Genomic DNA, 12614 nt, shown 5'->3' with positions numbered 1-12614 from the left:
ATGGGGAAACATTACAGAACGATCCGATAGAAATGTTTGCAACAAACATGAATGTAGAATAGGTAACAGGTACCATGCCAGCTCTAGTCATTACATCTCTATCTGCAATGTACGTTTTGAAGTTTGAACTATTCATCTCACTGAATACAATATACCCCCTGGTGTGCTGGATTAACACACACACACACTGGCTGGCTGGGTCAGGCAGTTCTTAGTCTCTGAAAGATGAGACCTGCACAGCCAACTTCCTCATTCAGACCTGGACAACTACCTAGAGAACATTAGATCTGGGCTACTCACCAAATAGCACCCGTTACCTGTAGTGCACTACTTTTTACCAGGACCTACAGGGCCGTTACAGACACAGGTCTAGTCTAGGGAGTCTGGAAAGGGCGTTTACAACTTCAAGAACCTGATTATTTTCAGAGTTATTTAGGTATACCTGAGAAGAGTTGGTCACATTAAACATGAATGATGAAGAATTACCACTTTATTACTATTTAATTCACTTAGTATCCATCTCTAGGGAAATCTCTGTGATCGGCAGTCTGCTGTAATTCTGTTAACCACAACTTTCAAGTTGTGCTCTTTCGCAACACTGCAGGCTTTCTCTGTACACTGCATGAGGCGACTGTAGGGTTTTGGTGACAGGGGAAAACACAGAGTGTGCGTGCCTATTGGTTTAGCTTCATCTTAATGTAATATGATAAGGCTCCCAAACAAAAAGTGGCTCAGATTCTTTTATCAGCCAAATTATTTTGAATGAAAACAACATCTGGTGGCCTTTGTGTGTGTGTGCATGTGTGTGTGTGTGTGTTTGTGTGCCTTTATTATGGTATGTCTACGTTGTCATGATGATCGAGGCCATATTAAATAACACAATTAAACCCGAGCTTGGAAAATGAACTATCAGAACAAAACAGGACTTCTGCTCGTTGTGAAATGTTTTGTGTGACTAAGCTCCAAGTTTGCTATCAAAAGGCCATCTTAGGGGTACAACAGGCTGTTATGAAGGCACTGATTCATTATGATTCATTATTCTGATTCATTATTCACCATTTCATGGTGCATAATGACATTTTGCACTAATGACTAAATAATGACTCCGAAGGCAGACACAACGAACCTAAGGTAACTATAGGCCTAGCTACTTTGGTGCCATTTTTTACATTTATTTTACCCCCTTTTTCATGGTATCCAATTGTTAGTAGCTACTATCTTGTCTCATCGCTACAACTCCCGGTTGGCTTGGGAGAGACGAAGGTTGATGGTCATGCGTCCTCCGATACACAACATATCCAAGCCGCACTGCTTCTTAACACAGCACGCATCCAACCCGGAAAACAGCCGCACCAATGTGTCGGAGGAAACACCGTGCACCTGGCAACCTTGGTTAGCTCGCACTGTGCCTGGCCCGCCACAGGAGTCGCTGGTGCACGATGAGACAAGGATATCCCTACCGGCCAAGCCCTCCCTAACCCGGATGACGCTATGCCGATTGTGCGTCGCCCCACGGACCTCCCGGTCACGACAGAGCCTGGGCGCGAACCCAGAGTCTCTGGTGGCACAGCGCCCTTAACCACAGCGCCCTTAACCACTGCGCCCTTAACCACTGCGCCCTTAACCACTGCGCCCTTAACCACTGCGCCCTTAACCACTGCGCCCTTAACCACTGCGCCCTTAACCACTGCGCCCTTAACCACTGCGCCACCCGGGAGGCCCTTTGGTGCCATTTTTTGTAGTCAACTCCTCTCTCGCTGGTGCTTTGAAATAGATTATGTCTTGACTCACTAAATTTACTGCAGCTAGCATCCACCTAGGGCACAGTTTCTTCTGATTCAGCCAAATGTTCCCACCTTAGTCCTGGACCCATTTCATATCGGCAAAAGCTTTTACATACATAAAAATGCACAAAGTATTCATTTGTACAGATTACTTTGTTTGCCGAAGATGACATTTTTTAATCCATTTGTGGACAGTTATTCAGCCCTTATATTGTAAGTTGTTCTGGCTAAGAGTGTCCACTGCAGCCGAATCACAACAATGTAATGCATTTTAAATGGACCGTGTCTCACGCCCAATTCAATTTAAGGGCTTTTTTTATCATTGCTAAAGTGAGTGAAGTAGATATACAAAAGTGAAGTAAACAAAAATGAACAGTAGACATTGCCGTTACGAATCCCTTTGGCCTGGCAGTCTAGGGTGAATGGTATCAAGACCCGTAACAACTCATGCAAAGTGTAATAGTGACAAAGTAACGGTGAGAATGAAATAACCACAGACAACTAATATCTACCGTCAAACACTCAGGGTTTATTTTTAAACAAACTGTAAAGGGGGGCAGGAAAAGGGGCTGAGCTGGACCCAAGGAGAGAAACAAATATCCCCCTAAGCTAGACTAGCCTACTTCACCAACTAACCAAAAATGCAGTGGGTGGTCCGCCCAGTTCTATCTAGTGTTCTTAGACAAAGTAGTCCTACGGGTAGTGTACGCCCATGGGCAACTTGTCTTGGTTCCCCCTTCTCCCACCGTCAAACAAAAACAATAACAAAACCAATACTCACATGTGGGGACAAAGTGACATGTAGTTTCAAAAACCAAACAAGAGCTCTGCAGACAGATGGCAATGACAGAGAGATTGAGCTCCTGAGGAAACCACTGACAGGGTTTTTAAACCACGGGAAAGGGAATGTGATTGGGTAATGGAAACAGGAGGTGTGTCTTCTGATTAGCGAATGATTGATGACTGATTGGGGAATGATGATTTCCACCTGTGAGGGGAGAAGGAGAGAGAAGAAATACACACAGGATACACACACAGAATACCTGTATCCGTAACAATTGCACTCACAGACGTTCCAAAAGAATAAAGGCATTACAAATGTCATATTATGTATATATACAGTGTTTTAACAATGTTTTTAACATTTTATTTCACCTTGTACAAATGGTTAAAGTACAAATGGTTAAAGTACAAAAGGGAAAATAAATAAGCATAAATATGGGCTGTATTTACAATGATGTTTGTTCTTCACTGGTTGACCGTTTCTCGTGGCAACAAGTCACAAATCTTGCTGCTGTGATGTCACACTGTGATATTTCACCCAGTGGATATGGAAGTTAATCAAAATCGGGTTTGTTTTCAAATTCTTTGTGGATCTGTGTAACTGAGGGAAATATGTGTCTCTAATATGGTCATACATTGGGCAGGATGTTAACAAAGTGCAGCTCAGTTTCCACCTCATTTTGTGGACAGTGAGCAGATAGCCTGTCCTCTCTTGAGAGCCAGGTCTGCCTTCGGCTGCTTTTCGCAATAGCAGGGCTATGCTCACTGAGTCTGTACATAATCAAAGCTTTCCTTAAGTTTGGGTCAGTCACAGTGGTCAGGTATTCTGCCACCGTGTACTCTTGGGTTAGGGCCAAATATCATTCTAGTTTCCTCTGTTTTTTTGTTAATTCTATCCAATGTGTCAAATCTTTTTGTTTTCTCATGATTTGGTTGGGTCTAATTGTGTTCCTGTACTGAGGCTCTGTGGGGTATGTTTGTGTTTGTGAACAGAGCCCCAGGACCAGCATGCTTAGGGGACTCTCTCTCGCTCTCTCAGCACTGTGCTTTGGTTGCTGAGATACGGGCAATGTTTATTTTTCGATAGATATATTGGTAGCCTATCCAGAACATTTCAAAACCTTCAGACAATCTCCAGAGATTTTATCCTGCTGCACACATTTCTAAATAAATAAATAAGTCCAATAAATGGAAAACAGCACTGATCAGCAGTTTTTTATGGTATGATGACTAGATGTGTTTTATTTTTACTAAATGTCTTGTTAGTTCACAGTATTTAATAAACTTCAGAGCTCAAGATGATTTTATTGAAAGTTCTGGTCGCTTAGTGATGGACGTTAAGTCCAGCTTCAGAAGCCTTATTCCTTTACAGACAGATAAAATGCCTGTTCATATCTCCTGAGGTTTCCTGTTGGCATTTAATAATCCGTAATGTAGCCTATCCTAACAGACAGACAAATAAACATGCCGTAGCTGAGGCACTTTCAAGGAGCCACCTTCCGTTATGTCTGAAAAGGGTTAAAGGCTACCGGTAGCCTACAGTAATTTCATATTATGAGGCAAAAATGAAGAGTAGGCTATCCCATGATCGCAAGACTGTCACGAAGATACTGTACCTCTATCCCTGCAACACCGCTGCCATGAATAGGCTAGGATATTCTACATGCAACAGAGCAAAGAATGAACACACATTTGCATCATTAGCTAACAGACAGAGCAGGCAGGCCAGAGTGAGGGAGAGGCCGGCGAGAGGGAGAGAGAGGAGGGGTGGCAGGCCAGCATGAGGGAGAGAGAGGAGGGGTGGCAGGCCAGCATGAGGGAGAGAGGAGGAGGGGTGGCAGGCCAGCATGAGGGAGAGAGGAGGGGTGGCAGGCCAGCATGAGGGAGAGAGAGGAGGGTGGCAGGCCAGCATGAGGGAGAGAGAGGAGGGTGGCAGGCCAGCATGAGGGAGAGAGAGGAGGGGTGGCAGGCCAGCATGAGGGAGCAGAGGAGGGGTGAGGCCAGCATGAGGGAGAGAGAGGAGGGGTGGCAGGCCAGCATGAGGGAGAGGGGTGGCAGGCCAGCATGAGGGAGGGAGGAGGGGTGGCAGGCCAGCATGAGGGAGAGAGAGGAGGGGTGGCAGGCCAGCATGAGGGAGAGAGAGGAGGGGTGGCAGGCCAGCATGAGGGAGAGAGAGGAGGGGTGGCAGGCCAGCATGAGGGAGAGAGAGGAGGGGTGGCAGGCCAGCATGAGGGAGAGAGAGGAGGGGTGGCAGGCCAGCATGAGGGAGAGAGAGGAGGGGGGGCAGGCCAGCACAGTTAGAAATGTTTCTTAACAATAAGGATCCCAACTTCGTTTTGCCGTCTTAATATCTGTGGATATCTTTGCGTGGGGCGTCACGTTGGCATGAATGTCTCAGGAGACAGGCACAGGAATGCATAATAGGGTTTTTTATTAAGACAAAATTACGGCGTGCCGTGTAAAGGCAGGGGGACAAAGACCAAACAATCACGTAACAAAACACAGAGTAGAAACCCAAAACAAAAGTGCAAGGAGGACCTCGAATAAATTGCACGCGTACAGTGATTAACACACGGGACGAGACCCGTAATCATCTGCACAATCCACAACAGCACGAAAGCCAAAACACACAGCACAGGTACTCACACGCACTAATGGACATTGTAACAATAATGGACAGCCCAATGGAAACCAAAGGGCACACTTATACAAGTACTAATCAGTGGGAATAAGGGCCAGGTGTGCGTAATGAAAGTTCCGGAGGGATCCGTGACATGGGGATAGCGGTTAGCTTGTTCTATGACCAAGTTTGGTTTTCTTTTTCATACCAGACTTCAGAGTATTGCTTGTTTCGTCAACAATCAGTTGTTATTGTTATCTGGCATCGATCCTTTTCCCACTTGACTTTATATGGCTCGGCCTCATACCCAGTGAAATGTAAAAGGGATCTTTCTCATGTAAATCACCTTTCTTCAGGAGACACATCTCCGCACTTTCGACAACTCGTGCACAAGCCCATCCCAGCCTTGTGTAGGTCTACAATTGTATCCCTGATGTCCTTACACAGCTCCCTGGTCTTGGCCATTGTGGAGAGGTTTGAGTCTGTTTGATTGAGTGTGTGGACAGGTGTCTTTTATACAGGTAACGAGTTCAAACAGGTGCAGTTAATACAGGTAATGAGTGGAGAACAAGAGGGTTTTTTAAAGAAAAACTAACAGGTCTGTGAGAGCCGGAATTCTTACTGGTTGGTAGGTGATCAAATACTTATGTCATGCAATAAAATGCAAATAAATTACATTCAAATCATACAATGTGATTTTCTGGATTTTTGTTTTTGATTCCGTCTCTCACAGTTGAAGTGTATCTATGATTACAGACCTCTACATGCTTTGTAAGTAGGAAAAGCTGCAAAATCGGCAGTGTATCAAATACTTGTTCTCCCCACTGTATTTCCGTTAAATCCCATATATTCCTGTTAATTCCCACAGGACGTTTCTACCTCTGAATATTCCCCAAAATGTGCAACCCGAATGCATGGTCACTTTAATAACTATCTACATGTACATATTACCTCGACACTGGTGCCCCCGCACATTGACTCTGTACCGGTACCCCCTGTATATACAGTTGAAGTCGGGAGTTTACATACACTTAGTTTGGAGTCATTAAAACTTGTTTTTCAACCACTCCACAAATGTATTGTTAACAAACTATAGTTTTGGCAAGTCGGTTAGGACATCTACTTTGTGCATGACACAAGTAATCTTTCCAACAATTGTTTACAGACAGATTATTTCACTTATAATTTACTGTATCACAAGTCCAGTGGGTCAGAAGTTTACATACACTATATTGACTGTGCCTTTAAACAGCTTGGAAAATTCCAGAAAATGATGTCATGGCTTTAGAAGCTTCTGATAGGCTAATTGACAACATTTGAGTCAATTGGAGGCGTACTTGTAGATGTATTTCAAGGCCTACCTTCAAACTCGTTGCCTCTTTGCTTGACATCATGGGAAAATCAAAAGAAATCAGCCAAGACCTCAGAAAAAAATGGTGGACCTCCACAAGTCTGGTTCATCCTTGGGAGCAATTTCCAAAACCCTGAAGGTACCATGTCCATCTGTTAAAAACAATAGTACGCAAGTATAAACACCATGGGACCACGCAGCCGTCACACCGCTCAGGAAGGAGACGCGTTCTGTCTCCTAGAGATGAACATACTTTGGTGCGAAAAGTGCAAATCCATCCCAGAACAACAGCAAAGGACATTGTGAAGATGCTGGAGGAAACAGGTACAAAAGTATCTATATCCATAGTAAACGAGTCCTATATCAACATAACCTGAAAGTCCCTCAGCAAGGAAGAATCCACTGCTCCAAAACCGCCATAAAAAAGTCAGACTACGGTTTGCAACTGCACATGGGGACAAAGATCGTACTTTTTGGAGAAATGTCCTCTGGTTTGATGAATCAAAAAATTGAACTGTTTGGCCATAATGACCATTGTTATGTTTGGAGGGAAAAGGGGAGGCTTGCAAGCTGTGTTGTGGGGGTGTATTGCTGCAGGAGAGACTTCACAAAATAGATGGCATTATGAGGGAGGACAATTATGTGGATATATTGAAGCAACATTTCAAGACATCAGTCAGGAAGTTCAAGCTTGGTCGCAAATGGGTCTTCCAAATGGACAATGACCCCAAGCATACTTCCAAAGTTGTGGCAAAATGGCTTAAGGACAACAAAGTCTAGGTATTGGAGTGGCCATCACAAAGACCTGACCTCAATCCCATAGAAAATGTGTGGGTAGAACTGAAAAAGCATGTGCAAGCAAGGAGGCCTACAAACCTGACTCAGTTAAACCAGCTGTGTCAGGAGGAATGGGCCAAAATTCACCCAATTTATTGTGAGAAGCTTGTGGAAGGCCACCCGAAACGTTTGACCCAAGTTAAACTATTTAAAGGCAATGCTACCAAATACCAATTGAGTGTAAACTTCTGACCCACTGGGAATGTGATGAAATAAATAAAAGCTGAAATAAATAATTCTCTCTATTATTCTGACATTTCACATACTTAAAATGAAGTGGTGATCCTAAATGACCTAAAACAGGGTATTTCTTACTAGGATTGAATGTCAGGAATTGTTAAAACTGAGTTTAAATGTATTTGTCTAAGGTGTATGTAAACTTCCGGCTTCAACTGTTGCCCAGACATTGTTATTTACTGCTGCACTTTAATGATTTTTATTCTTATATCTTACTTTTTTAAGGTATTTTTTTAAAACTGCGTTGTTGGTTAAGGACTTGTAAGTAAGCATTTCACTGTAAGGTCTACAACTGTTGTATTCGGTGCATGTGACAAGTAAAATTTGATTTGATTTGAAGTCATTTTTACTGGGTGACTTTTACTTGAGTCATTTTCTATTAATGTATCTTTAGTTTTACTCAAGTATGACGATTGAGTACTTTTTCCACCACTGCCAATACACCGCCTAATTATCTCCCTTGGCGGCTTAACTCACTACTGCTATCAGAAGAAACCTTTGTTGCTTTTATATCATCTCAAATTGAGCTATTTCTCCAGCTTAATCAAACCCCTGAAATGCCTCCTACAGCAGTATGGGAATCCTTGAAGGCTTATCTAAGGGGCCAAATCGTTTCGTACAGCGCAAGATTAAGGAAATGCAATGAGATAACTGACGAGCTGGGTAACAAATGTAATGATTTAGAGGTCAATTCATGCTTTCATAACATTTACTCATGTCACGACTTCTGACGAAGTCGATGCCTCGGGGGTGCTCGGCAGTCGACTTCGCCGGTCTTCTGGCCATCTCCGATCCATTTTTCATTTTCCATTTGTCTTGTCTTGTTTTCCCACACACCTGGTTTTCATTTCCCTCATTATGTGTTGTGTATTTAACCATCTGTTTCCCCCATGTCTTTGTGTGGTATTGTTTATTCTGTTTATTATTATGCGCACGTTAGTCTGTTGCTCTGGGTTATGTTAACCCAAATTGTTATTTCGGGTTTATTTTGCAGTGTGCTTTTGATTCGCCTAAATAAAAGGCTCCGTTGGCTACCTAATATCTGCTCTCCTGCACCTGACTCTCTTACAGCCTTTTACGCATACCTGACAACTCACAATTATACACTTCAGAATCTGCTGGTAATGCTAACTTACTTGACACCATCTTTGAGAACTTAGATATTCCTACAGTTGAACCTGGGATAGCGTCTGAATTAGAATAACACTTCTTTGTAGAAGAGATTGTGTTGGCAATTAAATCTATACAGTGTGGTAAATCCCTTGGAACAGACAGATTTCCGAGCAAGTTCTTAAAACAATTATCAGATCAACTCTCTCCTCTCTTCCTTTGCGTATTTGAAGAATCATTCTCCTCAGTCTTTACCCTCAACAATGAGACAATGTATTTAAATTATTCTGAAAATTGGGTGAAAAAAATCTTGAATGTGGTTCATATATGCCAATTTCTTTACTGAATTGTGATAGCTTGCCTTTTTGAGTCCTTCCCTCCATTATCTCTACGGTTCACACTGGTTTCATTGAAAAAAATTGTCATTCTTTGTTCAACATCAGACGTCTTTGTAATACACTTTACAATCCCTCTTCATCTGACACTCCAGAGATATTGTTATCACTTGATGCTGAGAAGGCTTTTGATCGGATGGAGTGGGATTACCTATTTTATACTCTCAAACAAATTGGAGTCGGTCCCAATTGTATGTCCTGGATCAAAGTCCTTTACTCCTCCCCTATGGCTGCATTGCACACAAATAATAACCTTTCATCCTATTTCCAACTTCAACGTGGGACAAGAAGGGTTGTCCTCTATCCCCTCAGCTGTTTGCTATTGCAATTGAGCCTTTAGCCATAGCAATATGTAATAACACCACTATCAAAGGTATTCGAAGACGGGGCTTAGAGCATAAAGTCTCACTCAATGCGAATGACTTGCCCTGAAATATACTCTTAAAGACCTAGTAATATTTTACATCAATAGCAGTCAATATTAATCGTCACCTTAATTCAGTCTCATCTGAAAGTTGTAAATTCTTGGTTATCTGCACCAACCCTGGCTAACAAGTTGAATCAGCAATGCAAATTTGGGTTTAATTATTTTATTTACTAAATACCTAACTAATCACACAGAATTCCATATACACATAATTAATCATAACTTGATTACAAATTACGTCATAAAGGAAAACGTCCCTGGCGGGCGGAACAGATTTGACAGCTTGTTACACAAAAGAAAAGGGCCTGGGTTTGAGTGAAAGAGCGGGAAGACTGAGTAACAAAGGAAGAAGCTGTGCTATCGTAAATACAGTATCTTATGAATTCTAAATTACCGCCCGTTTGGAAAAGGAAAATGCAATAAATATTTACTCTGAGCTGCGGTTCAGTAGGTTGGTAGTAGATGGAAGGCCGTGTTGCCAAACCGAGTCCTTTGTCCTTTGAAGAATGTCTCTGGTGGTCAATTGGATATGTTGTAGTAACGTTGTTGTGTGATAGACGGGATACTCTTTCTGTTCTTTCCTAACCCTCGTTTGCAGCTGCTGTTGCTAACTCAACGGCTAGGAGGTATCACGTCTGTAGTGAATAAGAGTTCAAAGTTCATGCCATTCGCAACCAAAGTTCATGCTGATGTTGGCTTCGTTCTGTAGTTATTATCTGAACCATTCTGACATCGGACCGTCGTCCTCACATCCTCGGAACAGTAGGTTGTATTGTTGTCAAGGCTTTATATAGGATGGGAGAGGAGGGTGTGTTTGAAAAGTTTTATAGCCCATGTCCCTTCACAGGGGCGGGCCACTGATTGAGCAGAGCCCTAACCTTATGAAAACCCAAATCTCACATTTTAGAAGCTAAAATCAAATTTCATCCCATCACGAATAATTTCATATTCAAACATTTAAATTTAACAACAATTCCATGTGAATCCGATAACTCTGATGTGTAGATTTTCCACTGTAGAGTTTATGTCATCTTATCATTGATGAGAATGTCTCAGATGACAACCGAACTGGCATCATATTCATTAAGTACCACCGCATATGTTCAATTGGTCAGATTACCAGAATATAGTTCATTTCTCCCCACCTTCTGATGTTCCCAGAATCTCTATGTTAACCAAGGGATTTGCAGATGTAACATCAGTAGGGTGGAGAGAGGAAAAAGGGGGGAATCCTCTTCCCATTGATTATTAAGATGTAAGCATTCTCCTGCTGCAATATTACACAGGTTTTGGACATGACCAAAATTGACAGATTTCTGGATATAATTTTTTGTGTATTTTTCTAAGTTACTGGAGAGACCTATAAAACCTCCCGCCTTCATTGCATTACTGGGAGTGGCACCACTGGAGGCCCCTCTAAACAGTTCTATAGAGTGGCACCACAGGAGGCCCCTCTAAACAGTTCTATAGAGTGGCACCACAGGAGGCTCCTCTAAACAGTTCTATGGAGTGGCATCACAGGAGGGCCCTCTAAACAGTTCTATGGAGTGGCATCACAGGAGGCTCCTCTAAACAGTTCTATGGAGTGGCATCACAGGAGGGCCCTCTAAACAGTTCTATGGAGTGGCATCACAGGAGGGGCCTCTAAACAGTTCTATGGAGTGGCATCACAGGAGGCTCCTCTAAACAGTTTATGGAGTGGCATCACAGGAGGGCCCTCTAAACAGTTCTATGGAGTGGCATCACAGGAGGGCCCTCTAAACAGTTCTATGGAGTGGCATCACAGGAGGGCCCTCTAAACAGTTCTATGGAGTGGCATCACAGGAGGGCCCTCTAAACAGTTCTATGGAGTAGCATCACAGGAGGCTCCTCTAAACAGTTCTATGGAGTGGCATCACAGGAGGGCCCTCTAAACAGTTCTATGGAGTGGCATCACAGGAGGGCCCTCTAAACAGTTCTATGGAGTAGCATCACAGGAGGCTCCTCTAAACAGTTCTATGGAGTGGCATCACAGGAGGGCCCTCTAAACAGTTCTATGGAGTGGCATCACAGGAGGCTCCTCTAAACAGTTCTATGGAGTGGCATCACAGGAGGGCCCTCTAAACAGTTCTATGGAGTGGCATCACAGGAGGCTCCTCTAAACAGTTCTATGGAGTGGCATCACAGGAGGCTCCTCTAAACAGTTCTATGGAGTGGCATCACAGGAGGGCCCTCTAAACAGTTCTATGGAGTGGCACCACAGGAGGCTCCTCTAAACAGTTCTATAGAGTGGCATCACAGGAGGGCCCTCTAAACAGTTCTATGGAGTGGCATCACAGGAGGGCCCTCTAAACAGTTCTATGGAGTAGTATCACAGAAGGCTCCTCTAAACAGTTCTATGGAGTAGCATCACAGGAGGCTCCTCTAAACAGTTCTATGGAGTGGCATCACAGGAGGCTCCTCTAAACAGTTCTATGGAGTAGCATCACAGGAGGCTCCTCTAAACAGTTCTATGGAGTGGCATCACAGGAGGCTCCTCTAAACAGTTCTATGGAGTAGCATCACAGGAGGCTCCTCTAAACAGTTCTATAGAGTAGCATCACAGGAGGCTCCTCTAAACAGTTCTATGGAGTGGCATCACAGGAGGCTCCTCTAAACAGTTCTATGGAGTGGCACCACAGGAGGCTCCTCTAAACAGTTCTATGGAGTGGCATCACAGGAGGGTCCTCTAAACAGTTCTATGGAGTGGCATCACAGGAGGGCCCTCTAAACAGTTCTATGGAGTGGCATCACAGGAGGGCCCTCTAAACAGTTCTATGGAGTGGCACCACAGGAGGCTCCTCTAAACAGTTCTATGGAGTGGCACCACAGGAGGCTCCTCTAAACAGTTCTATGGAGTGGCATCACAGGAGGCTCCTCTAAACAGTTCTATGGAGTGGCATCACAGGAGGCTCCTCTAAACAGTTCTATGGAGTGGCATCACAGGAGGCTCCTCTAAACAGTTCTATGGAGTAGCATCACAGGAGGCTCCTCTAAACAGTTCTATAGAGTAGCATCACAGGAGGCTCCTCTAAACAGTTCTATGGAGTGG

General features: G+C 43.5%; 1 protein-coding gene across 6 annotated transcripts in view; it reads left to right on the top strand.

Moving 5' to 3' along the window:
• LOC124012304 (thyroid hormone receptor beta) overlaps window positions 1–12614 on the top strand; it is a 157268-nt gene that overhangs the window by 84355 nt on the left and 60299 nt on the right. The gene's annotated exons all lie outside the window — the stretch shown is intronic.

Source organism: Oncorhynchus gorbuscha, linkage group LG24, assembly GCF_021184085.1.
Source record: "Oncorhynchus gorbuscha isolate QuinsamMale2020 ecotype Even-year linkage group LG24, OgorEven_v1.0, whole genome shotgun sequence".
Taxonomy (NCBI): domain Eukaryota; kingdom Metazoa; phylum Chordata; class Actinopteri; order Salmoniformes; family Salmonidae; genus Oncorhynchus; species Oncorhynchus gorbuscha.
Note: the sequence above shows the minus strand (reverse complement) of the source record. Positions and strands in the feature narration are given on the sequence as shown.